This window comes from Dromaius novaehollandiae, chromosome Z (genome assembly GCF_036370855.1).
Source record: "Dromaius novaehollandiae isolate bDroNov1 chromosome Z, bDroNov1.hap1, whole genome shotgun sequence".
NCBI classification, from domain to species: Eukaryota; Metazoa; Chordata; class Aves; order Casuariiformes; family Dromaiidae; genus Dromaius; species Dromaius novaehollandiae.
In genome coordinates this window covers 23866313-23891497 of record NC_088132.1, presented here as the reverse complement: position 1 = coordinate 23891497, position 25185 = coordinate 23866313, and the positions used below count along the sequence as shown (strand labels likewise).

The following is a 25185-nucleotide window of genomic DNA, read 5'->3' as shown; positions in this document are numbered from 1 at the left end:
TTGAAAATGGCTGCAATTCTAAACAGCGAAAACAGAGAAAAATCAAGCTCCTACATGCCTCTCGAAAAGTTGTGACTTTTAACTCACAACCTTTTCTAATTACCAGCCTGCCTGATCTTCTTTCCATAGGTACTGAAGTACCTATGGAAAACCCTGAAGATAATAGCTTTATTCTTTCTTACTGCCACTTCTTTAAAAAAAAGAAAAAACCCATCTATGAGCCACTGCAAAGATCAAAGCATCCCAGTGAGGAATACATCAAGTAGAGGAATATTTGCAGAAAGATCAATCTAACCTATTACCCACACAAATAAGTTTGGCTAAGACAAAAGCAATCATACAAAGAATTCTGATACCAGGGAAACAGAGTAGAAGGAAAGAACAGTTCTATAGATTAATAAACAGATGTAAGCTGCAAAAAAGCAAAGAATTATTTGAAGAATTCAGCAAGATTTTAGGTACTTCTTCTAAAGCCATTAAGCATAGAGTATTGTAATAGTTTTATGGAGCTTACCTTCTATATTATTAAAACAGGAGTAGGTCAGGATTTTGGAACTGTTCCTCTCTCTTAATATTATTGCTTTATTTTGCAACACCTACTCAACGTATTGTGTCAACATTTGGAAACATCATCCTTCACTGTTACTGCAAATATATTGGTCTTGAAATAGAAGATTTTGGTAAATCATGTTTTAAAAGCCTGTCAAACAACTAAAGTTGCATTACTGTCCACATTTGTGATGGCCTTCCAAAAGGTGCCTTAACAGGTTAAAACAGAGAGAACTGAAAGTCTAGGTGCACAGTATTCTGTAGCAGAAAATAACATTCGCATGCAGAAAGATAGCTTGCACACTCTCTGAGCGTGATAATTTGAGAATTACAAAAAGAGCCTTTGAGCTAAAGGAAACTGTCAAAGGAGTGAGATGAGAACCTGACCTGCTTGAACCTGTATTTGTTTTGCAAAATTCAGTGTTACACTGCACTTACGAAAACAAAGACAAGTGTTTCAGCCCGTTTCCTATGTCTGTTACCAGAGATCAAAACTAGCCTCACAAAGATGAGAGGCACAACCACAATAAACCAGAAAAAGACTCAAAAAACTGAAATTACCTCTGCAATGTGTTTTTGATAACATCAAATTATCATCATGGACATCTAGGCATGTTACACACTCATTTTCCTCCAGCACTATGCTACGCAAATCTGATCACAGATTAAAGAGAACAGAAAGGTTGCATGCATAGTATTTTTCTTCTAACTCACACTGAAGTTTAACGACAACTAGAAATACATGATATCATTATTGTGATATACCCACATTTACATCACATGGCCACATTTTCCTCCCTCATTTTAACAAATGCTTTCTCGTGCAAGTTTTATTATAGCAGTTTATAGCTGCTGCAGCAGCACACTTGTAGTTTTGCAGAGAGCTCACTTACACTCTGCTCTGTTGCAGGGCCAAAACTGCGAAGCGCCACATTCAACATGAAGTCCTTGGAGCCTGCGTTCCCCCATCCCACAGGAAAGGATGCCACGTAGAAGCCTAAATTTCTCTCAGTGTCTCATCCTGGATATGATCACATAACTTCTAGCAATAAGTATATCATTCATGAGGCTTGTTCCTTTATGCGCCATCTGGAATTGTTAAAAGGTGATTTTTCAGAGTGCTTTCCTGTTGATAAAACGGACTCAGACTAACTTACCATTTCAGCTGAGACTCACTCCTACTAGACAATTTCTAACTTGAAGATGACTGAAAACCTACTTTTAGGGCAACAATCTCAAAATTCCACCACTAAAGTGTATTAATGCTGTCAGGTTAGCTTGAAACACATTCATTTTAGTTCCCCCTTGCCCCTTTTGCAGCTAACTTACGATTCTTACCAGACAAACCTGTATTTGATAATTAGGGAAAAAAAGACAGAACACAATTTTCTCCTTGCCCCCTCCAACACTCCATGCCAAATGAAATTCTTTAACATTTTTGAACTTCAAGATAGTTCATAAATTCATTTCAACTAGGCTTTTTGTAGAAGGCACCATTTTGTCAATGTCAGATTTGAGATATGAGACCAAGAACTGCCTTTGCTGCTCATTAAATCAATGCCATGTTGATTGCCTTGGATGCTGCAGTATGCATGATCGTCTATCAGCAAGCTTCACCGCTACATTCTTACACTCCAACTTTGTCACTGCGTACTTCTCCAAATATAGCTTCCTCCTATCACTTGGCACCATGCAACATTATTTCCATGGGCCTATAATAAAAAAATGCAATGACAATGCCAAGACTGACCGAAGTGAATGAACAGCCAGCACCCATTCTCTTGGCATGTTTTTCTGGACAGTGTGCAGCAAACACGTAGGAACATGGTTAAGTGTCACAAGAGGTGGCTCGAAAATAAGGTGTGCAATCTTTAAAATCATTTCTGAAGAAATGTGTCTCTCCTTGCTTCCTGCATTAGCCTTACTTTGGATTACTTCACCTACACACATTATTTGCATGTGAGAAGTCACAAAATGAGAAAAACAAAGGTAAGGGAGCCAGTAAAACTGCAGCAATTTTACTGACATTTCACTCATGAGACCATGAGAGTAAAATTATTCCTATGCTTAACTGCTTGCAGAATCAGGCAGTGCGTTAAAAAGATACATATTTTTTAAAGTCATAAAGTGAACAAAGATGTCATCTTTACCACAACAGTTGCAGAAGCATCCTCATAGAATAGGAACAGCAAGATTTAACAAGGAAAAAACAAAAAAGAAACCCACAGTTCAAAGCTGTCTAAAAAGGAAACTGGCACACTTTCATTAGTCATAAGTGTAAAGACAGGCTTACATATGAAACCTCCATTTACTGAGAAATTCTCAAACGTTATGCCATCAACACTCAAATTTTCAGATAAGAAGCAGGTTCATCTCTTATAAGAAAAGATTCTGTATTTTAGTCAGAGAGTGCCCATAACCAGAACACATAGGACAAACAGATAACTCCAACCACAAAAGCACAGACTCTGACATCCTTATTTCTGCTGCAGACTTGAGCATGTCAGTGCTTCTGCTACTCTGATTCCTCACCTCAAAAAAAGGAAATTATGACCTAGCCACAGAGCTGCAAGGATCAGCTGTTATTTAAAGCATTGTAAAAAAACACTATTACTGCTATTGCCTCTTCTGACTTTGCTTTGGGAGTAGTTAGAACACCACCAAAATCTGGGTGCATTGCCAACAGTTTGAAATCACTGAACTCACACACAGGGCAGCAGATTTAATCACCTTGTTCTGGACTGGACTTTGGCAGAGCTGTGATTTCACTCCTTGTAGGTTCCTGTAAAGAACCTACATATGCCATAATATGGCATGGCTTCAAAAATAATACCAGAAACCATTTTTTCCCCCTACTGTATGTTTATTTGTCAACTCTGCTGGTAAACTGGAGAATAAGTGCCTTATTAATCCTCCCCTCCCCCCACCTATTCTGATTTTTCAGATATCATTTCTGTCCCATCAGTTCTTACGACGTGAGGTTCAGCTGGGTTAGTACCGCTCATCATGCAGTAATGATGGCCACAGCAGCAATGAAGAGAGCAGCATGTTAACTTTCAAGTCATGGAGTTTAAAAGGCAAGGGCTACAGAAGAGAAGCTTTATTTATTTATTCTGTACATGCACAAAGAATCAAATGCATATTAAACACATTGTTTTCTTCTAAGTGAAAAAAAGCATGCATTAAACACAGGGTACAATTCATCTCATTTCCCATTTTAAGGGGTTTTGCAACAAGCCTGAACTTAAAATCAACTCAAAAGAGCAAGACAAGTAACTGAAGGGTTCTAAACTGTTCAAATTACCTCCTTATTTCTAGTATCATTTTGACTGGGTATGAGCTTCAGCAAACAAAGTTTTAAAAGATGCTTGTAAATCCCTTAACCCTCCAGAGAGATCAAGCCACTTTGAATGTTTTCTCAGAATAAATTTTGTTAAACATGTACATTCAATTTGATTTTACTTGACCCTAGTGATTGCAAAGAAACTGCACATCCTCTGGGACAGTATATCAGCCAATCTTTAGTTAAAAGTATGATTTTAAGATTCATTCAGATTTAGGTTTCCTTTAGAACTTGTAATGAGCTGTAATAAAAATATTCACCTAAAAATCAATTTCAGGAAGGAAGGAAGGTTACAGTTTATGGCATAAAAAATGCTTACATTCACAAAAAACGGTGGGGGGGGGGGGGAGAACAACACTAACAACCTGGCAATTAGACTCAGGCCTAAATTGTAAACATAGGGAAAAAGTAGCTCTCAAGTTTCCTTTATAACAAAAAATAATGTTACAACACCATTTTTTAGCTAATTATAGACTGCCTTGAACAACAGTAAGAATACTTGCATTTCATCAAGACGCCCATTAAAAGAAAGATGTAGTTTGACACCGAACTTTCCACAGGCTTCTGTTATTTCTTCTCTCCATATATCACTTCACTGACAAATACACATCTCTGTTTCATTTGGTAGTATTTAACTGTGTTAATAATTATTAGTGAAAGAAATTAATATTTTACAGTTGACTGACAAAATTCAGACTTCACGATACTCCTAAAAAGTTACTTTTATATGATTATGCATACATTAAAAATATAATTCCTTGTATAATTAACATTTTCCTCTGATAATTCAGGTTATAAATAATAGAAGTCCCACATACTTCAAGCCTAGTACAGGAGCCAGACCACCAAGGTGTCTGTAAAATGTCACCCCATACAAGTATATTATGCAAGTCTCAAGACAATAAGGAAAAATTGAAGGAAAACACAAGACGAGAGGAAGGTCCATTGTCTAGGTGCTCATGAACGTAGATATGGAGCAGGCAGGGGCCTCGTGGACGCACCGTCCTGCAGAGCAGAAGACTCATGGGAACCACACGGGGTCCCGAAAAGGGATTGGAAAAATGGAATCTCTTCATTTTTCACCCATTTTAATCAGATACTCTCTCTCCTCCACAAAGAGGATGCCCCAAGACATCTCTACAACAGGCACTTCATGTCCTGTCAAACAGCAGGCAAAAGTAATAGCACCAAGAGTAATGGGAGCTGGTATTTATGGAAGCACTTTAATGGAAGAAAATCCAAGCTACCTCACATGAAATCATTTTTGTGATTAATTTTTTTGTTGAACAAGTAGTTTCTGAAACTGTTTATAGCATGTATTCAGAACAAGCACAGTCCTGTTTTTAAGAAACACTGTTTGGAACAGCTTATTTACTGGGAAAAACAACAAAAACAAAACAAAAGACCAGACCATAGCCCTGTAGACTGCATCTGTAATACACTGTAGGTCCAGACAGGACTAACCTGTATCACTTTTTACAAGAGAGGGCCAGAAGTAAGTGTACAAGAGATTAATTTAAACTGACAAAAGAAGGTCTGTTTCTTACAATCCTGTAAGAAAATAGTGCATTTTGACAGCTTTAACTACACTTATTCTAATGATTTCAGGAGTTAAATATGCTTCCTGAGACAGTATCAAGGAAAAATGATCTTTTTTTCCCCCCCCCCGATTTCATATATCACTGCTCACTGACAGAATTGTACGCATACCAGATAAATATCTCTTTGCAGTCTGTCTGCATCGGGGGCTGGATGAAGAGGGGGAGGGTTAGAGAAGAGTGAGATGAAAGCAGGCTTTACTGAAAATAAAACATCTTGTCATTCTAGGTCACTGTTCTCCTTATAGTTTGCTTCAGCTTTTCATTAAACTGATATACTGCCTAACTTTGCAGGTAAGGCAAGGAGAAGCTGCCAGTCTTCTCCAGTGTACTGGGCAATACCATTTGCAGATCAGAGCAACAAACTAGCCTATCACTTCAACTCCTTTGCTAGTAAGAGGGAGGAGGCAGGTAAACTTTATAAGAACACAGAAAAACCACCCAGGTATCCATACTTCAGTTCGGGAACTAGAAGTATCACACTTTAGAAAAGTTGTGGCTTATAAAGCAACCTGGACTTCATGCAGAATACAAGCATCTGGTAAGTTTTCACCACCCAAAAAGGAGACCCAAGACTGGACTCCCTGACAGGCTATCACCTTATGCTTTCTAAGCTTATATGGAAAAGAAGTTTTCATCACATGTCAGCAGGAAAGAGGTTGTTATCAGTTTTTGCAAACAGGAAAACAGCAGCTTCTAGCCCTTCTGCTGGACACTTACCAGTGGTGGCAGGAATAGGTAGCACAATTATGCATGTGTTCAAATGTTATAAGGGGGTATACTACTTTTTCTCCATGGTTTACACTTGGCTGGAAAGACAGCAGGGAAATACTTCCCCACAATACTTTTTGCCCCAGCACTAACTCTTTCACCAAACTTAAATGCCAATGTTTGCAAGTGCCTAGGGTACACTTTTGCCTAGCTTGATAGCTGAGAACACACCACAAAAGAATATGTATTAGTTTCTTGGCAGCACAGCAAAGCTCTGCTTAGTGGTTCAACAGTTTGACTTGAAAGGGTGTTTTTGAATCCAGTACCTTGGTTGCACAAGAAACACGTAAGAGCTCCAACTAGCTAGCTGCTCACAGGAAGCTCTCGCTTGTGTTGTGGTCTCAAGATCCCACACACCATACCAAATATTCTCCATATTTGCTTCTAGTGGTGGGACAAGTAGCAAGAGATAGTGATCCCCGTGAATGACGACACCTATAGCTAAGACCACCAGCCTAAGCAACCCATAAAGTTTTCACATTCAAAACTATTAAATTATGCACAACGCATTCAAATATTTACATGGTCAGAATAAGGTTGGAAAGAATACCATCCAGCTTAACCATCCTCTCATTTCAAAAGAAAACGTCACTCAAAGTGACTTCTTTAACAGTCCTCCTTTCAGCATCAGTACACAGTTCAAGACAGAAAAAACTATACCAAAAGCATTCACAAACTCACTGTCGTTGCTTCCATTTCACTAGAAATAGTCTTGACTGTGATTCCTCTAAGGATGATGCTATTTAGAGCAGACTTTTGAAAACACAGGAAAACAGTATATGCTTTTTATCTTAGTAAAAGTACACATTTAAACCATATGTAGGCATATTAGCCTGAAAGGAAATACACAAAGCATAAACCCTACCTGACTCCAGAAAGACCTTTCAGAAGTTGAACAATGGTTTTTTTAAATAGGCATGTTACATATAAGATAAATAAAAATATGTATGTGTATAAATATATCTCCATATACACAGCATATTGAAATATGCATATTTATATTTATGTATGTACATATATGTCTATAGATACATACACAGATGCACACACAGAAGGTTATACAATACAGTAATATTAAAATGAGAAATTACAAAACATCCTCAAAAGAATATAACATCGGAAAATAGTTTCTTCCCATATAACTCTTTCATACTAAGAAATTGATCTTTTTTTACTGAAAAGTTATTGTTTAAATATTAGCATGTTCTTCATACGTCAGGAAACTAATGTTGTTTTGTTACGTAACAAATACAACAACACATTCTCACAATTTTTGAAATACAACGAACAAAGTGATTGACTGCGTTTGTAAAAAATCGTATTATATAATATGAATCACAAATTAGTGAAAAACAAGATTGTCTCTCCAATATCATAACTGATATTGGAATTCTGTGGTTTTTCATAAGAAGGAACTGGTCTAAACTTAGTTTTACACTGTATTTAAATTCATCTACAATTTTATTGTGTGGCACTGCAACACAGTACTAAAACTAAATTAACTCTGGCTTTTCAAACACCCAGATCTTTAGCATAGCAACTAAGGAGACAAGTGACTTTGTGCTGCATTTGTGTAACGCCTTGTTCACCTGAACTTGGTATTGATGACTGGCATTCTTATGCTGTATTGTATACAAAAGGAAAACTTCGTATTCTGTCTTTGCAAGAATGCAGAAGGTCTTGTCCATGGTAGAAGTACCATGCTGCCTTTGTGCAGGTAGGAAAACTTCATTCCCTAGGTAGGGGCCACTTCCTCCAGGAAATGAGGTTCTTGTCAAAAAGATGTATAGGAGACGCTGTGCTAACCACATTCACAGAGCATGTCCAAATCAACTCCATTCTAGTTGAGCAGAAATGGGAATTTCTCTGTCCAGTGAAAACCAGATTTCCAGAAATACAGTTTGTCTCTGTACACAGGTTCATACAGAAGACCTCATTAATAGTCCTTTGCACTTAGTGGAATGCAACGTGGGGGAGGGTATTTAATCTCATACAGAACATGGAAATTGAAACTGAAGCAAAAAATGCTACGACCTGTATATTATCTCATGCATATATATTCCTATGAAGAGGTTTGAATGCTTAGACTTAAAGCAATTTAGAGGACCAAAACCCCACATGTTACATATGTAACACTATAGTTACCACTACAACAGCTATAAGGCTTGAAGATGTTATGGTGAACACTGACCCGAAGTGATACAGAGGGCCTCCAGCAGTCAACTTCAACAACTGGCAAGAAGCACAAATGACCCCCCCTAAAATCCATTAGAGGAAATTCTAATGACATAAAACACATTAATGAAGGATCATTAACCTCAGCAGTGACTAGTCAAGGGCAGAAAAAACAGCGAAGAGGAGGGTCTTCCAGCACGGGGTTCAAGCACTTTGGCTGCTTTATCCCACATCCAAAAGAGAAGGACCTTGGACAGGGCAACCTCACTTTCCATGCTGTCTCTGGTGAGACACCTAGCAGAGGGGAACGGGACAAGACGTTGCCATTGGGTTCCTTCTCATCCTAAGTCATTCAGCAGGGGAGGACCCTGAAGCAGCTGCAACGCAAGAAGCTGGAAACCTGGTGGCAGTACTTGCAACACCAGGAATGTCTAAGCAGAGAATAAGCACAAGCTAAACAGTATCCTTGTCCATGCAGCCAGCAGCTTATTAACTGGTTTACCTGTCTGACTCTCTTACTGCAACAGGAGTTGGCATCTACAAAAGCAATACTTAAAACCCAAAGGAGGATTCGCATTTTAAACCTCTTTTCAGAGTCCAGATAACAAAAGCATTCCCAGGCTAGAGTAATAGTCCTGCAAGCGGCCTTTTGCTACTGTTGTGACCCCACTTCATTATTTGCCATCAGCTAACACAAGAAAGCTAGAACTGAAACAAATGGAATTATTTTCTCCCTCTATATTTAATAGCCATTGTGCATATCTGAAATGATAGTTCGTTCTGAGGGTTTAGTTCACTGCAGTGTCTACTTCTGCTGCAAAAATCTCTATGCTTTTGAATACAATGTAAATGAGCAGATGGAAGGAGGGAGAATGACTTTTCAAAGTCTCATATTTGTACTTATCTTCCCTTCACTTTACTTCATAAAAACATTCATGTTTCTAACAGGTTTCATATCAATGTGGTGCTTTAGCACACTATTATAATGTGGCACACACCGAGAAAAATGTTTGCACTTCAACAAACAAGTTCAATCCTGAAAGAAACTGAAGTTATTGTCCCTGTCATTAGATCAAAAGTTTCAAGTTAGTTCCTTCTATTACAATGTTCTACATAAGAATCAAAAGACTGCTCAGTAAAAGCCAGCAAAAACATCCTAAGGCATCTTTTCTTTTTAACTCAACTTCTATGAGCTGGCCTCCTTCAATTAAGAAAAAACAGGTATTTTCACCATGTACTTTATCATCATTTGCAGGTATAGAAAAACAAAGCTCACTTCCTGTTCTATTAATGTCATACTGCAACTAAAATAGTTTTTACTTATAAATGACTTCATACCACATCTGTTATTACACACCTAACTTCAGTGGAAGGCAGCTGAAATTGTCTGTACAAAATAAGGAGGTTAAAATGCCAGTGGCAATCTACAAGCATGCTTTAACATTTTCTAGAGCTGACGATGCTATCCTGACAGGAACAAAGACTGGACATCAAAGAGAACAAGCCTGCACAGGCAAGTGAGTGTAGAAAATCAAGGGAATTTCAGATTGTGTATGTTAGCTACAAAAATTAATTTTAATTCAAAGTTCTGTAATATCTGCATGTACAGTGTATGACTGAACTAGATAATGTCAGATTGAACACACTGATTTTAGATTTGAACTCTTCCTCAAGTCCCTCCCCACGAAAAAGGGGGGAATTTCCCCCCTTTTTGCAAAGGCTTACGAATTGCCTGACCTTACAGTTTTCCACTGACCTCTAAGAACTTTCTGATCATAAAGTTAGTCTGGTGTTAAGCACACAGGGATGCAACTGTATATAGGTAAGAATCAACTGGAGTAACAGCTGGTATAATGCTATACAAAAAAGTTTTAAAGAGATTTTTATCATAATTGCTGCAGTGCAAATTTCATAAGCAAAGCACTCAGGTGTGCTGGTAATCCACCTCAAGGCAGAAGAAAAATCTGTCTGTAGTATCTCCCTTTTGAAAGGCAGATGTACAAGCAAGGTGGGAACATGATCTGGAATATACATTATTTAAAATGACGAGGATAATTGACTTGGCTTCCTGTGCACAAATAATATGGAAGCGTGTTTTATTACTAAATTCTCTGTAAATGCCCTCATTTAATAAGAGGGTATTTCTGTTCATTATCGATTTTGTTTCAAACAGAGCTTTTAGTTACTGAAACACAAGCCTGACATGAGAAGAACGAAACACACAAAGCTACGCTTCATTACCTAAAATCACATGGTGACCAAAGAGACCAGACAGTCCTCCAGCATGGGTGGCTTTTATAAGTCAACCACAGACTGAAACCAGCCGGAAAGTCAGTACGTACATCAGCTCTTCACGGTGATATGTGACACGCCACAGATACACTACGCCCTAACACTGACCAAGCGTGCAGGCAAGGCTGCCACTGGGGAGGCTGCTAGCAGGGGCCAGACGGGTCTTTGCCCACGTTAAAAAAAAAAAAAAATAGTTGAGGACAAGCTTGGAGAAGCAGTGGGCATGCGGGAGCCCCGTTTCAACCCCTGCACCAGGGTACATGGGGGCTCCCACCTAGCCCAGACCATCCCTGGACATGGACCCCGCCACTGCAGCAGGAGAGGCTGTAGATGAGAAAGGCTGCAAGGCAAAATAACGAAGGGAGCACCAACAGCGAGCGAGCACAGAAGGGTCTTCGTCAAGTTTCAGTGCTCTGTGTTTACAGGCTGCCACTTCCTATCAAATTTGAAACCAAGATTAAAGCAATGAGACGTGAAGGGCAGTTCTGAATGACAGGTAGTCTTTGCAATGAACACACTCAGCCTGGGAGGAGTCAAGCCGAGTGCCAAAGGTGACTGCACTTAATTGTACAGATGTTCATGACTGCTTACTAGTTAATGATTGACCTCCACATAAGGTCAAGCAGCTGCTAAAAAGTTCTCATTCTTAAAACACAGGCAGATAAATTCAAGCAGGAAAAATAAGAGGTAGGATACTCTGATGAAGCACAACTGCTTTCGGGCTGCGCTGGTCAGTCTGAACAAAAATCCTCTTAAACTAAGGTCCCCTTTCTTGAGCAGGTTGAAAGATGACTTCTGTGGTACACAACTAATGTAGGGACTCTTACACAACTTTTCTGTTGGATAAACTAAAGTAAACAGGGGATCACTATCTGAAAGGAGCTTGGCCAGGTCATTCATTCACCTTCTCAAACTTCAGATGAATTTTCCACCCTGTGGAGCTGCTATCACCTCTGTAACATAAAGCATATGAAGCAAAAGGAAGCTCAGTAGGTTTAAACAATGGAAAGACTGTCAGAATAAATGCAGAGCTCAGTAATATGTAAGGGGTGTTCTGTTTAAGTACAATGCAGTTCAGATCCCAAAGAAATTCAGCTAATTCTAGAAAGAGGAGGCTCTGAGGGCAGAGCAGACCAGAGCTCACTTTTCTTTCTGAACAAGGTGTTTCAAACTATTCATGTTCATCACCAAAAGTTAGAGAGAGAATGCTTTCCTTTCTTACTGTCGCAAGCTACATTCATCTGACAGCACAACCAGCCTGTGTAACGTAAAAACAGCATCCTCTAAAATTAAGAGTCAGACAAGTGAACATCACAGACCCTCTTTACAACTAAGTTTATAGAGGGAAGGAAAAAAGTGACAGTACTAATTAGCTCTGAACAATCGTTCAATGACTTGCTGGACTACTATGGGAAGGAGTAAGCTGATTGATGAGTTCAGTTGCTAAGAGAAGGCAACAGTCTCAAGATCTCAATTTGAGAGCATGCAGGAAGAGCCAGCATCTCTGAAGAGTGGGCTGAAGTGTCTCTTCACTGGTGCTGCTACCGGTGGCTATTCAAATAACGTAGACACTGTTAGGTGGGGTTTACCTGTCTGCAGGCACCCTTCAGACTCCAATGCAAATGTATACAAAGTGCATAACAAAACTCTCTTTGAGGTATCCACCAACACACAAAAAGAATCAGTATGTTCCCTGGCACTACAGCAACCTAAAGAAACTGAACCAGCCTTCTAAACCCTGAACACACGCACAGCACAGCCTTAAAAATATGAGATCTGACTAGGTACTGGTATGCTCCTTAGCTATTTCGCATAAGAACACCACAGTACACCAAATCTGTGGCTGAACATACACAGACGATTAAATTGTTTCTGCACAGACAGGTCAAAACAAGTTGTCTGTGTGCTACATAGCTCCAGGCAGAGCACTTTGAGCAGTGATGACCGCTTACGACAACCTAGGACTTAAAGTTTTCTGGGTTAACAAGCAGGATGCTCCGCATCCTGTTCGAATTTCTTATCACAAACACTGAAGCATTAGAGGAATGAATACAAAAGTCTTTAAGATGATGTTTCACATGTGAAATGGCACGTGAAATATCTTAACCTAAATATTTGTAGTTTTGAGCTACTGGTCCATTCAGTCCCAGCTTTGAAAAACTATGTTTGTTTGAAAAAACAAAGGAAAAGTGAATTTAACAGTGAACATTTTAGAAAGTATTCCTACAAAAATGAAACAAAAGCAGTTTGCCATTTATGTCACTATTTAAGGAGGTCCTGCTGAATTACTATGAATTCTTTTATTGAAGAGCTCTGAAACTCTTAAAATTTCCTTCTCAGAATCAACATCAGTAAAACTTCTAAATTAATTGTTTCAAAACTAATTACAAAAGAATTCTTAAAAATACATAGGAATTTAAGTTTTCATTTTAGGCGTTTTTAGTATTGCATACTTAATTCCATTATTTGCACACCAAGCAATAACAGTGTGTGTCAGAATGCCTCTTTGACAATGATGTCTCTGCTTTCTGCAGTATGTTTAGAAGAATTACCATATTGACATGACTCAAGATTAAGCAGCACCACATCTCTGTAAGGGATCACCAACACACATTTCAGTAGAAGTGTGACAACCTGAGAAAAGGCCATCATGAGACAACATGATCCTTATCCACCCACACTCTCAGTAGTTTCAAACCAATTTCTAGTGTAGACTGCCAAAGCCTTGAGGCAAAGGTTCCAATTCAGTTTCTACTGCTAATAAGAAATACACAGTAATATTTTTTTCCATCCGCCAGTGCTTTTGTGCCCTAGTATAGTGGTCTGTGAATAGCTGGCAAAAAGTTTATAGTGTACATTTTATGTTATCAAGTTTTGTTGACAAGTATCATTATTTAATAAGATGATTTGTTACATCATCATGTTTGTATTAAAAACAAAACCAGAAGCTGTGGACTCAAATGAAAAGGTCTTCTGTTTCCTAGCCAAAAACCTCTTCATAATACTTCCTTTGTTTCTGTGTGGAACAAAGTGAGTGAACTTGGTGGGACTTCTCTCTTCTCCCAGGATCCTCCATTAACACTACGAATCCGAAAGCTTCTAACTTCTTTTCCTGAAAGAATACATGAGAGAAGTTCCAGGTGGAGCACAGAATAAAGGAATAAAGTAGCAGTCTATCAAATGCTTCCGCAAGTGCCTGCCTTCAGGCATTGCAAGATGCCTTGTACGATTTTTCCATACCAACTTCCCCATCAGCCAAAAAAAAAAAAAAAAAAAAACCCAAAAGCATCAAGCCAAGGCCCAAGTCTTGGTAGAGCTGGGTACCCAAGTTTGACGTAAGGGCCTGCTCTTCTCTGCAAGACAGGTCACATGTGCCTTTTTATCAGAGTCCAGTTTCCTTCCAGACTGCTCAGCCAGAGCACGAACAAGACCCCTCAGAGCCACAGATACGCCACTTGATCCCTCTGCATGAAACTTATCAAAAAGAAGAACAGAAGAGATCCTAATCAGCACAGGCAGATGTGGATCTCCTGATTATGCTCTGTGTTACAAAAAGAGTAAAAGTACAGTTGTCACTTTTATCTTGACTCATTGGCCAAAACATGACACTGCACGGCAACCTCTTCATCAGTGCAGAAGGTACGTTTTCACTCCTCCATCCTCAGAGGAATCTTTCCTAATATGCCTAGCAGGCACATGTGGAGAAAACAGGCCTCCTTAGTATACCATTGAACAGGATTATTTATTGTTTTAGCAATAAATTTTTAGAATTACACAGACAAAAATATTTGTACATTCAAACAAAACATGTACACAAACCCACTCAAATTTGTAAGAGATTAAAACAAGAGAGGAGTACATCAATGACAAAATTCCACAAGACATCTGGCACATCTCACTCTTAATTTTGAATGCCAGAACTGATACTGAAGTAACTTGAAATAAGCAGTGATCCAAAAAACGTAATTCACATACCATTACTGAAAATGACACTCAGTGTCGTTATCTCTTTCAGAAGAGGAAAAGGTCACTTTACTACTATTACCAGAGATAGACAGAAAAGCTAACTCTATACCACAGAACATCCACAGCTGTCTAAGAAGAAGGAAGCATCAACAAGCTATGTCGCGCTACCTGCTGCCTCATCAGCCTGAGCATGGGTTCATACAAAGATCTGCATTACTTCTGGGCAAAAAGAAGCTGGCACAAGTTAAAACCAAGATTTTACTTAGATAAACAGGGAAAGACGAGGTGCAGAATCTTTCAAAGGCAGAAAGTTATCTTAGTCATATCCAAGGAATCTCAAAATCTTTCCATTTAATTCAACCATCCTCAGAGGATTTTGGTGTGAACTCTTAACAGGAAGCATATGAAATTTTCAGCTCCTTTTTAATAACCCTACAACTTTGATTTGGAAAGGTTCATAACCATGAAAGTTGCCATGCTGACTCCAAAGAAGTATTTTCTTTAGTTTTCTCATTGGGGATGGGTAGTAGTGGTGACTGCATGGGATTTTTGAGTTATCTAAACAAAAACTTAGCTGCTCCCTATTTCTTTGGATCCTTAGGATAGTTTAACTCTACAACTTACTTCTATGGGGAAGAAAATAACAAAACAGAAAGACAGCATTTCCCAAATTTGGTGAACCCATGAATTAAAAACAATCCTCCAAATCACTCAGAGACCAGACACCATTAGCAGGCTAAAAAACCCATGAGACCATTTCATACACAGCCTGTGTCCCTACCATCCCTTCAAAAATCATTAATAACCAGTAAATCACAGCTTGAGACAAGTCATCTCATGCAGTTAATCCCTTTGCAAACCTCCCACGCACACAAAAAAAAAGCCCCTTAGATAGCAGGGGAAAAGATCAACCATTTGTAATGAAGTCAAGCAGAGGACTCTCACATTGGTTCCCACAGTCTGTGTGGGTAACGGTAGGAGTCTTCATCAGAGTTTACATAACTAAACGGGAGTGGGACGCCAGCGCTCAGCAGCTTTCCTGCGCATGCCGGCACCAGGACACGGGACAGAGCCCGGCACAGGCCATCACCCTGAGCTCCCCTGGCTCGGCATCCCCTTGCTCCCACAGCCACCGTTGCTGGTGCTAGGCACGTGGTGGGCACACCCCTACGGCAATTAAGCTGTCATTTAGGGGCACTGATGTATCCTCTGGCACTGAGATGACTCACGCTGGTACCCAGGCCAACTCAGCCTTGGTGAAAACCAGCTCAGCAGGAAAAGAAAGCAAACGGCTTTCCCAGATGGAGGGGGACAGGAGGTGTTGGATACAAAACAGCCCACGGACAGCCTTGGCTGCTCCCCCACCTTAGCGGACACAGCTCTGCCATGGGCTTTGTCACACCACAACTCTCATCAACACAAGATAAAGCCCCAAAAGGTACAGCGAGCAAGAAGCAAGATGTAGACCAAGCCTAGGATGCAGACTGGGAACACAGCGTGGACAACGGCTGGTAGAAGCAAGTGCATTTTCCCCTCTTGGCTGGGACAGCAGAACACTGACAGCAACCTCACTATGGTTTTCTTAAGAGCAGAAGAAGATAAAAGGTCTCCATCTGCTAACTCCACCTCCTCAATGCAGGTCACATATCCCCTCAGTTTCGTAGCACAACTCTACAAATGGCTATGCCAGCAAAATGCATCAGTGAAAGACTGTGCTGAAACCATCTTCCTTCCACATTAATTTTTTTTGTTCTTGCAAAGTTATATTTAACTCAGATCATTTCTGTGATCCAATTTTGCCACAGAGCCTCACCAACACTTGTGCAACCACAGCCAAAAAAGTGGCAAACTGCCACAAGAGTGGCGATATTTTAAGTCAGCTTTGGTGCTGAAGGCAACATCCCACTCAATTACACTGCTCGTCAAACTACAAACTTAATTGCTAGCAGTTTCCTTCAGTTCAAATGATAGGGCCCTGTGTTTCTGGAGTTGCAGACATGACTTAATAACTGCATTTGGAAATTACAGCTACAATCCTAGTGTGGAATAATATTCAACTTATTAACTATTTGTGCAATCAAACCATCTCTGTATTTGTGACCATCACACTTAACATCATTCCAAGCCACCCACTTGCAGCTGTATCCAAAGGGCTAAGGTAGGCCTTCTGACTTATATTTTCATGTGCCAGAAAACTGCAGCTCAGGAAGTGTGTACAGAGGCAAAACGAGCCAAGCGGAACCAGATTCCAGATCACTGACGCTTCACTCATGACGAGTTTCACGAGTCACAGTGAATTATACTCTAGGAGAGGATAAAAGAATCAATATTATTAACACTGGACTGTGACCAGTGGACACATACTTCTTACACAGCATTAGGTGAATCTTCCATCCTCTGTGTCTCAGCGCTGCTCTTTGTAGTATGGACGTTCCTCCAGCTCAAAGGGACACTTTAAATGATACAGCACTTTCTATAGAACTTCAAATACTGCAGTAAGAGTAACATCAAAAACAAGGAGTACGAATCCCAAGGTGGTGAGCAGTATGTAATACCATATGACATGAGTCTCAAAGACAGAGCTAACTATAAAAATGAGCACTGTTAATTACACAGTGTCATCCAGCACTTGCTCTACTTGACAGAAGTGTACTATGACTATGCACACACACGACACCACACAGTCAGGATTTTATAGAGAACTTCTTGTATTTTGACTAGGATGCAGGTCATTGCTGTAACACACTGAAGAAACTAATGCTGGCTTACTATTAAAGCGTAAAAATTTCGTATTTCAAAATACAAAAAACAAGCAGACCCAGATGATGGTGAAGACACACAAGGACACTTCCAGTACCTTCAACTTTTGCCTACTTTGTTGATTACAAATAAAAACTCCTCCTTGCTGCAAAACTAGTTAACAGGAAAATGGTAGATAAGTAGCTTGCAACAGGTTCATATGGTTTTCTAGTTCACAACTGGAGAATGAAGAGGGAAGGTAAAGATTTGGATTTCCAGCTCACAGAGGAAGTAGTTGCAGTTTCTTGCCCCAAAGAAGGAGAAAAAGCTGTTTGTGGGTTGTACAAACGTGAAGAATAAGACAAGATGCATGACCTCATAACCACAGCAGGAATCTGCGATGACAAATCAGACACTTGATCTATTTAGGGAAGATAAAATTCAGAATGTCAGTGGTTTGGGCCCACAGCAAGCAACACAACACAAGATGGATTCAATCACAAATTACACCAAGCAGATGAGGAATGCTCACATAGCACGGGTTGGCCGGGAAGGTACAATGTACCCTCTTCTCAATCCCTGTCTAGCACTGTCAGCGGCACTTATTTTAGAAAAGCATTTTATTGAATTTAACTTGTGCGGATTTCCTCATTCAATGCTAAGCTCTGTGGCATTCTGAATATCTACAACATACACCAAACTGCTCACCTATATGCTTCTAAGTGCACTTTTTATTTAGTTCATTTTTGTTTATTCTGCACTTTATTTTATTCTGTCCAAGCAGTGAAGTTGGCTTTTTAGCTTCTGCAGCATGCAAGTTTCACCCGCAGCACCACGTAACAACCAGGAGCAACGAGACGTTCACACGGCAAGGAACGAGCCGCGCACGCACTGCCACCGCTGCACCAGGCTGTACTTACGCCCTCAGTAGCTGACAGCGCAGCGCTGTGCTCCCGGCGCCAAAAACCATGCAGAAACCCTGCCGGCAGCTTGGAAACCCCATGGGAGCTGGGGCAGGAGGAGAGGCAGCACCTTACCAACAGCTGGTCGCGCCCTAAAGAAGGGCGATTGCCAGCTTCTGCCCTAAACTCCCCGAGGATGCCAAAACACTCGGTGTGCTGGGTTACACGGACGCGAACACGTGGAGTGGGTGCTGTATGCGTGGAGCTGCTGGAGACAGCACGCAAGCTCCTACGTGCACCACACTGTGCAAGTCACAGAGAAAGCAGTTTCATAGCTTCTAGCTCATCCTGCTGGCGTCAAAAGGAAAACAAAAAAAGTTTTCCTAAACAACACACAGACTAGATAAGAAGCACTTCTTTAAGCCTATTCCATAAACACGCACTCTTACAGCAAACCATGTGAGCATGCACTTACTTCTAAGCACGTGCTTCCATTCTCCTGATACCAGTCAGACCTAAATACGCAAATAAAAGACCGCAGGTCTAAACCAGCACCAGCTGAACTCTGTGAGGGAAACCTCACACTGTTTTTAAATAGTTTAAGGATCAATCCTTCAACTTGGTACACTGATTTTTGCACTCTATGCCTATCTAACCCAGGGAGGGGAAGAGGAAATACAGTAAAATATATGCACACCTAACTTTTCCTAGATACATTATCAGAAGCAGACCTTTAAAAACAAAACAGGTATTTACCTATTGAAGCTTCCCCCCCCCCCCCCCCCATGAATCACTTTCTGAGATGGCTACATGGCAGCAGAGTTCATTAGAGATGGGAGAAAGTACTGGGATGGAGGAAGAGATGTGACAAATTTAGAATTAAGACTTTTTCTTAAGTTCTGAAAGAGCCAGAGTAGCAACTCTATCAGCCATTCATCAGACTATGTATTCTCTGCTTTGAAGATCAAAGAAGTTTGAGAGACCATTTAATGAATTCTAATAAAAAGCTTCTGCACCATAATAAGCCATAGGACAAATATCCTAATAAATTTATGCTTAGCTTTAAAAAACCACTGCGTGTTACAACAGACTTTTGTGAACTTGCAAACTGCCAGTGCTCCTTATACTAGGTTCAGTTTAAGAAGAGTTTATCTGTTTTTTTCTTTCGATCTGAGCCCCCTCCTCCACCTTACGTTGTCTGAATGCCAGCACAAAACATTATGTAAATACATAATTCTCTACTAAAACAGAAAGTGAGCAAAACCTGTGTTTCTTCATCTTAAACAATATTCTTCTAGAAGGAACATGAGACGCACATTTACATTTCCTTTAGCAGACTGAAAGTAAAATCTCCATAGATTTTTCCTAAGCAACAACAAATACTAACAGGTCAGTTATAAAGAAGTCACATTAAAAAGAACGGAGGAAAAAGCTCAACCGCCTGAACAGTGCATTGGGAACTCGGCTGTTTCAGGAAAGCCGCCCCACGGCACCAAAAGGTAAGTTTACCCAACAGTTTCCTCCTCCAGGACATTATTCAGCAAAATTAAGTCTCGTGAACAGAAACGCCTCAACCCACCCCAGTCCTTTCAGAGGCAGAGAAATAACGAAAAAATTCACGCCGCTGCTCCCGCAAACACCTCCGCGGCGCTGGGCTGGGCTGAGCTGGGCTGGGCTGGGCTGAGCTGAGCTGAGCTGTCCCGCTCGCCCGCAGCAGCGCCGGCTCGCCCTGCGCGCCAGACCGCGCTCCGCGCACCGCGCCCGCTCCCCGCTACCGCACGGCGGAATAAATAAATAAATAAATAATAAATAAATACATAAAAATCACCAAACCGGGCAGCGAGCCTCCTCGCCGAGACCTTCCAGCCCATGGGGGGGGGGGGAGAAAAAGAGATAAAACCTGTATACGCGTGCACATATACGAGCATACATATATATATACACGTATATATATATATATACACACACGTATGTGTGTATCTCTGCCCTGCCCGCCGGCGAGCTCGCCCCGGCGGGGCTGGCGGCAGCCTCAGGCGCGTCCCGGCTCCGCGCAGCCCCCGCCGCCCCGGCCCCGGCCCCGCGGCGGCAGCGCGCTCACCTCCAGCCCCCGTGCGCGGCGGCAGCGGCGGCGGCACAGCGCGGCGGCGGCAGCGCGCGGCCGCCGCCCCGGCCCCGCCCCCTGCCCCTCGCCCCGCCCCCCCGCGCGGCGCCCCGCCCCCCCGGCGCCCGGGAGCAGAGCGGTGCCGCGGTGGTGGGCGCTGCGCTGCCCTTCGTCGTGGAGACGGAGCAGCGCTGAGTCCCCGGCCCTGGAGGAAGGGAGGCCGAACCTCCAATTCCCGGTTCTGCAAAGAGGAATCCTAAAAGAGGAGGGAGCTTCCTCCGTCTTCGTGCCAAACGAAACGGGTGCCTAAAGGCACCTGTGGGTACCCCAAGGTGCTGCTGCGCCCAGGTACCCAAACATGCCTTTTATGTAAAAAAGTTGTCAGTAAGTGAGAAGTTACTGATCTCGATGACCACTTCCTTCTCACGCTGCTTGGGCGGTAGCTAAATGACCTGGGGTCTGACCGAAGCATACTACAGGGACACACGAACTGTCCTGATCAGAGCTGCCACTAGCTGCGGTCACAGAGTTCTTGCAATTTTCTGCAGTGCTCCTTGCAGTAGCTTGCTCTGCGCTGCATCCCATGCTAACACATTATGCTGCTTACATTATATGAGCCAGTTAGGTAACTGCATAAAATCTGCAGCTGTAGCGGTGGTCCAAAGTGTTCATCAAGTAACAGCTGTGAGATGGAATTGATGGCAGTATTTATGCAGAATGTCCATATTTTCCAAAATATCAAAGCATCTCATAGCCTATGAAATTCTTCTACAGAATGTCTGATAAAAGTACTACTATTTGGCTTTATAAATGGATGGCTGAAGCCATGTATTGACAATACACTAAACTCAGTTTTAAGACCCTTAGTTCCAGGTCAGAAGTGTTGTGGCAGAGTGCTGATCTGGTATAAACTCACTCTGCCAGTTCAAACTCCTCCAGACAGTTTATATGGCTTAGCTTTATGCTGATGAACTTATTGCTGGATGTGATACCTTTCCTTCCACAGCAGCATACGTTCCTGACTGGGTGGGACGGAAGCGCAATTGCGTTTTCTGCCTGAGCCAGTCCAAGTTTGTACTAGCAGGAGCATCGGTGGTGCGCAGATCTGGGATGAATGTTCCTGGAACTGTCTGTAATTGCAGCTAACTGTTTTTGCCAATGCAGAACATTGAAATGGTGTATTGCACCTTCACGCCGTCACAGCATTTGTGTGAGGATGGCTGTGTAGGCAGCTCAGTCACCGCGGGATGCTTACGCGAGATCTAATAGTCTGTAATAAAGGAGGGAGATCAGTGCTGATTCAAGCTACTACACTCAAGTGAAAGAGCTCAGCATACAGAGTCCAGCATCATGCTTGGTAGTATTGCAGGCCCACATTCATAATTTCACTTTTACATTCCTGTGGCTTTCCATAGGCAGTAAACATAGGCCAAATTTTAAAAGAAAGTCTCATGTAGGAAGCTTTACTTTTCTCAGCATTCAAAAACAGAAGCTGAGAAAGAATTTCCAGAAGTCTGAAAATGCAGAAGGGGCCACTTAGAGCCTCCTGATTAGGAGTGGGTAACCGAAGCCTTCTGCGTCAAAAGCTTCTCTCTAGATCATGATTTATGCAAGAGTAAAGACTCAACGGGCTTTTGAAGAACAACAATTCTACGATATGTTAATTTGGAGAGGATTTTTTTTCCCCTAGAAACATATATAGAACTACAAAGTGTTCTATTTCTTCTCTTAATTAAAATAAGTAATTCTGTGCTCTCTGATATGTTCAGAAACATCCTGTCCCACTATGTATTTCACTGAAGAGTCTGGAAGGATATATTTAAACAAAAACTGTATTCCAGTACTTCTGATTTAATCAGCTTATGAAAATACATATAAAAGATATGTATTAAAATGACATTAAGCATTCTCAATGAAGATGCACTTCCCAGGGAATTCAAACTTAAATTTGCAAACTTATTGGTGTCTTTTACTTGCCCAAACATTGAGTTCTTCCTTTCCATTCAGTAATTGCAGTCATCATGAACTTCTTGTATTCTTATGTACTGTCAAGGAGATGTGGGCTCTGGTGTATCAACAGATGAACACTAAGCCCGAGTTTCGTTCGCTGGAAACAAGGATAGGAAAGAAAGCCCTATAACAGGGCCCTGGACACTTTTATGAAAGCAGACAGTGTTCTGTAAGGATTACCTAGATTTCTGATGATTACTTCTAGGAAAGCACAAGTCCTTGGTAGCTAAGAGCTGGTTGTTCATGTTCTTCCCTTCTTCTGCTGCTCCACAAGCAACTGAGATAATTGAGCAAAACTAGGAGCTCAGCTCTGCTCTAGAAACCAAAGAGCTCCTCATGCAGATATTCACATTAGCTGTGGTAATTAGATAAATCCAGGCTGCAAATTGACAAATCAGTTATCCTGAGGCCTTCCTAAGAAAAAAAATTAGATACTTGTACTATTAGTCCTATTATTCTGAAAAGAACTGATGCACTTTTCTGGAACCAATGATATATAGGAAACTAACTCCTTGCATCACTTCCTGTAATCCAGCCAAGTTTACAAATAAATTCACTCTTTTTGGATTCCTCATCCATGCCTCCACCCTCTTAGCCATCAGCAAATCCTTGCTTTTTAAAGTCCTTGCTAATTTTAAAAAGTGAAAGAGGGGGAAGCATCTGGGCCGGTTAAGATATCAGCACTGCCAACCAGAAAGCATGCAAAATACTGGCAACTATATTAACTTTTGCCACATGTTCACTCAGAAACTGAGCTGTGTTGCTCTCTCAAAGCTGTCAAAAATTAGACAACATTGATTCTATTCCCTAGTTAAGGAAAGGTATCTCAAGTTATTAAATGTCTGGGGAGAACGGTCATGGAAAAAGTTGGAAAATAGCATTATCTTTTCATATTGATTTTATTCTTTAGAGGACATGGATGCATACTTGGCATAAAACCTCAGTGAAGGGAAAGAAACTAGTGAAGTGTACTAGAGCAAATGTCAGCTGAACTTTTTTATTCCTTAGTCTCCTAGTTTCATACCCTTTAAAATAACCACTGAAATTACTCAACAGTTGTAATTTTAGATAAAAGAATGATTTCAATTCCCCCCTTTTAAGATGTGAGATCTTAAACTGAGATTGGATTTATAAAAATTGCATATGTTTGATAATAGTACATTAGCTGATTTACAATAAACTGGTTTTGGAGTATCTGAAGCAACCTGGAAGAAGAAAATTTCCTTTGAACAAAAACTAATCTAGATGTGTGCACCTTTAAGTTTTACAAAAGCAAGAATTACACAAAACAAATGAAAATGCAGGTACTAGCATGTGTCCTCCTGACTTCTTCCTTTCCTGGCTTTCTCCTTCTGAAAGCTATACCTTCTCTTTGTGGTACTGAATCTAAGTGAACTGATCTTACAGTGCATGTCACCCGTGCCTCTGACAGCAGAGCTGGTACTTAACCCTACAAAACTCCCAGTTCATTATCTGGCTGAGCAAGATCCTTTTTTCAGGGAAATCTAAATGCTCACAGAGAGATGCCCTCTCCCATGCTTGGGATTTTGCCCGCTGAGATAATCAACTATTTTTTCTTGTCTTTCTGTGCAGTTTTATGTTTTTCATTTTAAAGAGTGTCTCATGTTCTTGAGAGGAATATGTACTCAGGACTGATGTTAGGGAGTTTAACCATGAAGTGCAGCACGTTTTCAAAGAGCTTCAGTGCTCTGGTTTACTGACAAAATCCTTCTCTTGAAGTGCTCTGAGCATGGTTGTAGAGCTGTGCTCACATACATCACTGGAGAGGATAGAGAATTCAGTTTCTAAAAGCATGCAGAACTGTGTTATTGTATCAGTGTGATAACTTTAATATTTCAAAAGAAAAACTTACATCTAGCTTTTGCATGTGCAAACAGTTATGTGCAAATTTTATATGTATACATTTCAGAAGTCTTTTGAAAGTGTGGTCATGAGTGCTTTGTGGCAAGTATAGCAAATATGTTTTTATTCCCTAACTAAACAGGAGCTCTAAACTCTGAGGGGCCTCCTCTCCTGGATAGAGGTAAAGAACAAGCCCACATGTTTTTCTAGTCACGTGCCTTCATAACTGCACAGGAGGAGAGTTTCAACATGCTACCTTTTCTATTACAGTATCATACCACCATATGGAGGAGCAAATGCTGGTAATCAATACTCCTGTGCCTTGTCAGCTCCTAAGGCCCGTTTATACAGCACAGTGCAGTGCTGTGCAGATATACTTAGGTGAACTCTGGTACTAGAAGCAACACAGGTGCATTAGCAACTTAATTAGCCCATACAAAGAGCCATACTAACATGCCTAACAGCTTGGGCTGCATAAGCAATCCCTTTGAGCACAAGTGCCACTATCTCTAAATGGTGATAGCTGTGTGGACCCTTGACTTTCCAACACTGCATGAGGTGCTGCATTAGGCTGTGTGTAAGCAATTCAAGCAAACACTCAATAGTTAATAAGCTGATTTTTCTAAGACTGACATGAGTAAGCAAGTACTACAGTGAATTTTCTGTTAGTGGAAAATGCTAAGAAAAGTTTTAATAATTGTCTCCCTTCACAAAAGCAACAACCTGAACAAAATAGTAAGCAAAATAAAGAACAAACAAAAACAGAAGCATGCAAAACAGAAACTTGTAAGACTTCAGAATTTCCTCTCTTCCTCTACCCTCAAAAACACCATATGTGGGAGAATTTTTGTTGTCTGAATTTGAGTGTCTGAATAT

At 40.9% G+C, this 25185-nt stretch overlaps 1 protein-coding gene across 3 annotated transcripts in view; it reads right to left on the bottom strand.

Moving 5' to 3' along the window:
• The window catches only part of PIP5K1B (phosphatidylinositol-4-phosphate 5-kinase type 1 beta), a 113002-nt gene extending 92525 nt beyond the window's left edge, over positions 1-20477 (bottom strand). For 2 of the 3 annotated variants that reach the window (XM_064502800.1, XM_064502798.1), the window contains exon 1: positions 20434-20477. The gene's annotated coding sequence lies outside the window, so the exon portion shown is untranslated. Of the gene's footprint in view, positions 1-17058; positions 17855-20433 lie in introns of all 3 variants that reach the window. The other variant, XM_064502799.1, reaches the window with a different exon arrangement.
• Between the last annotated feature and the right edge of the window lie 4708 nt (positions 20478-25185).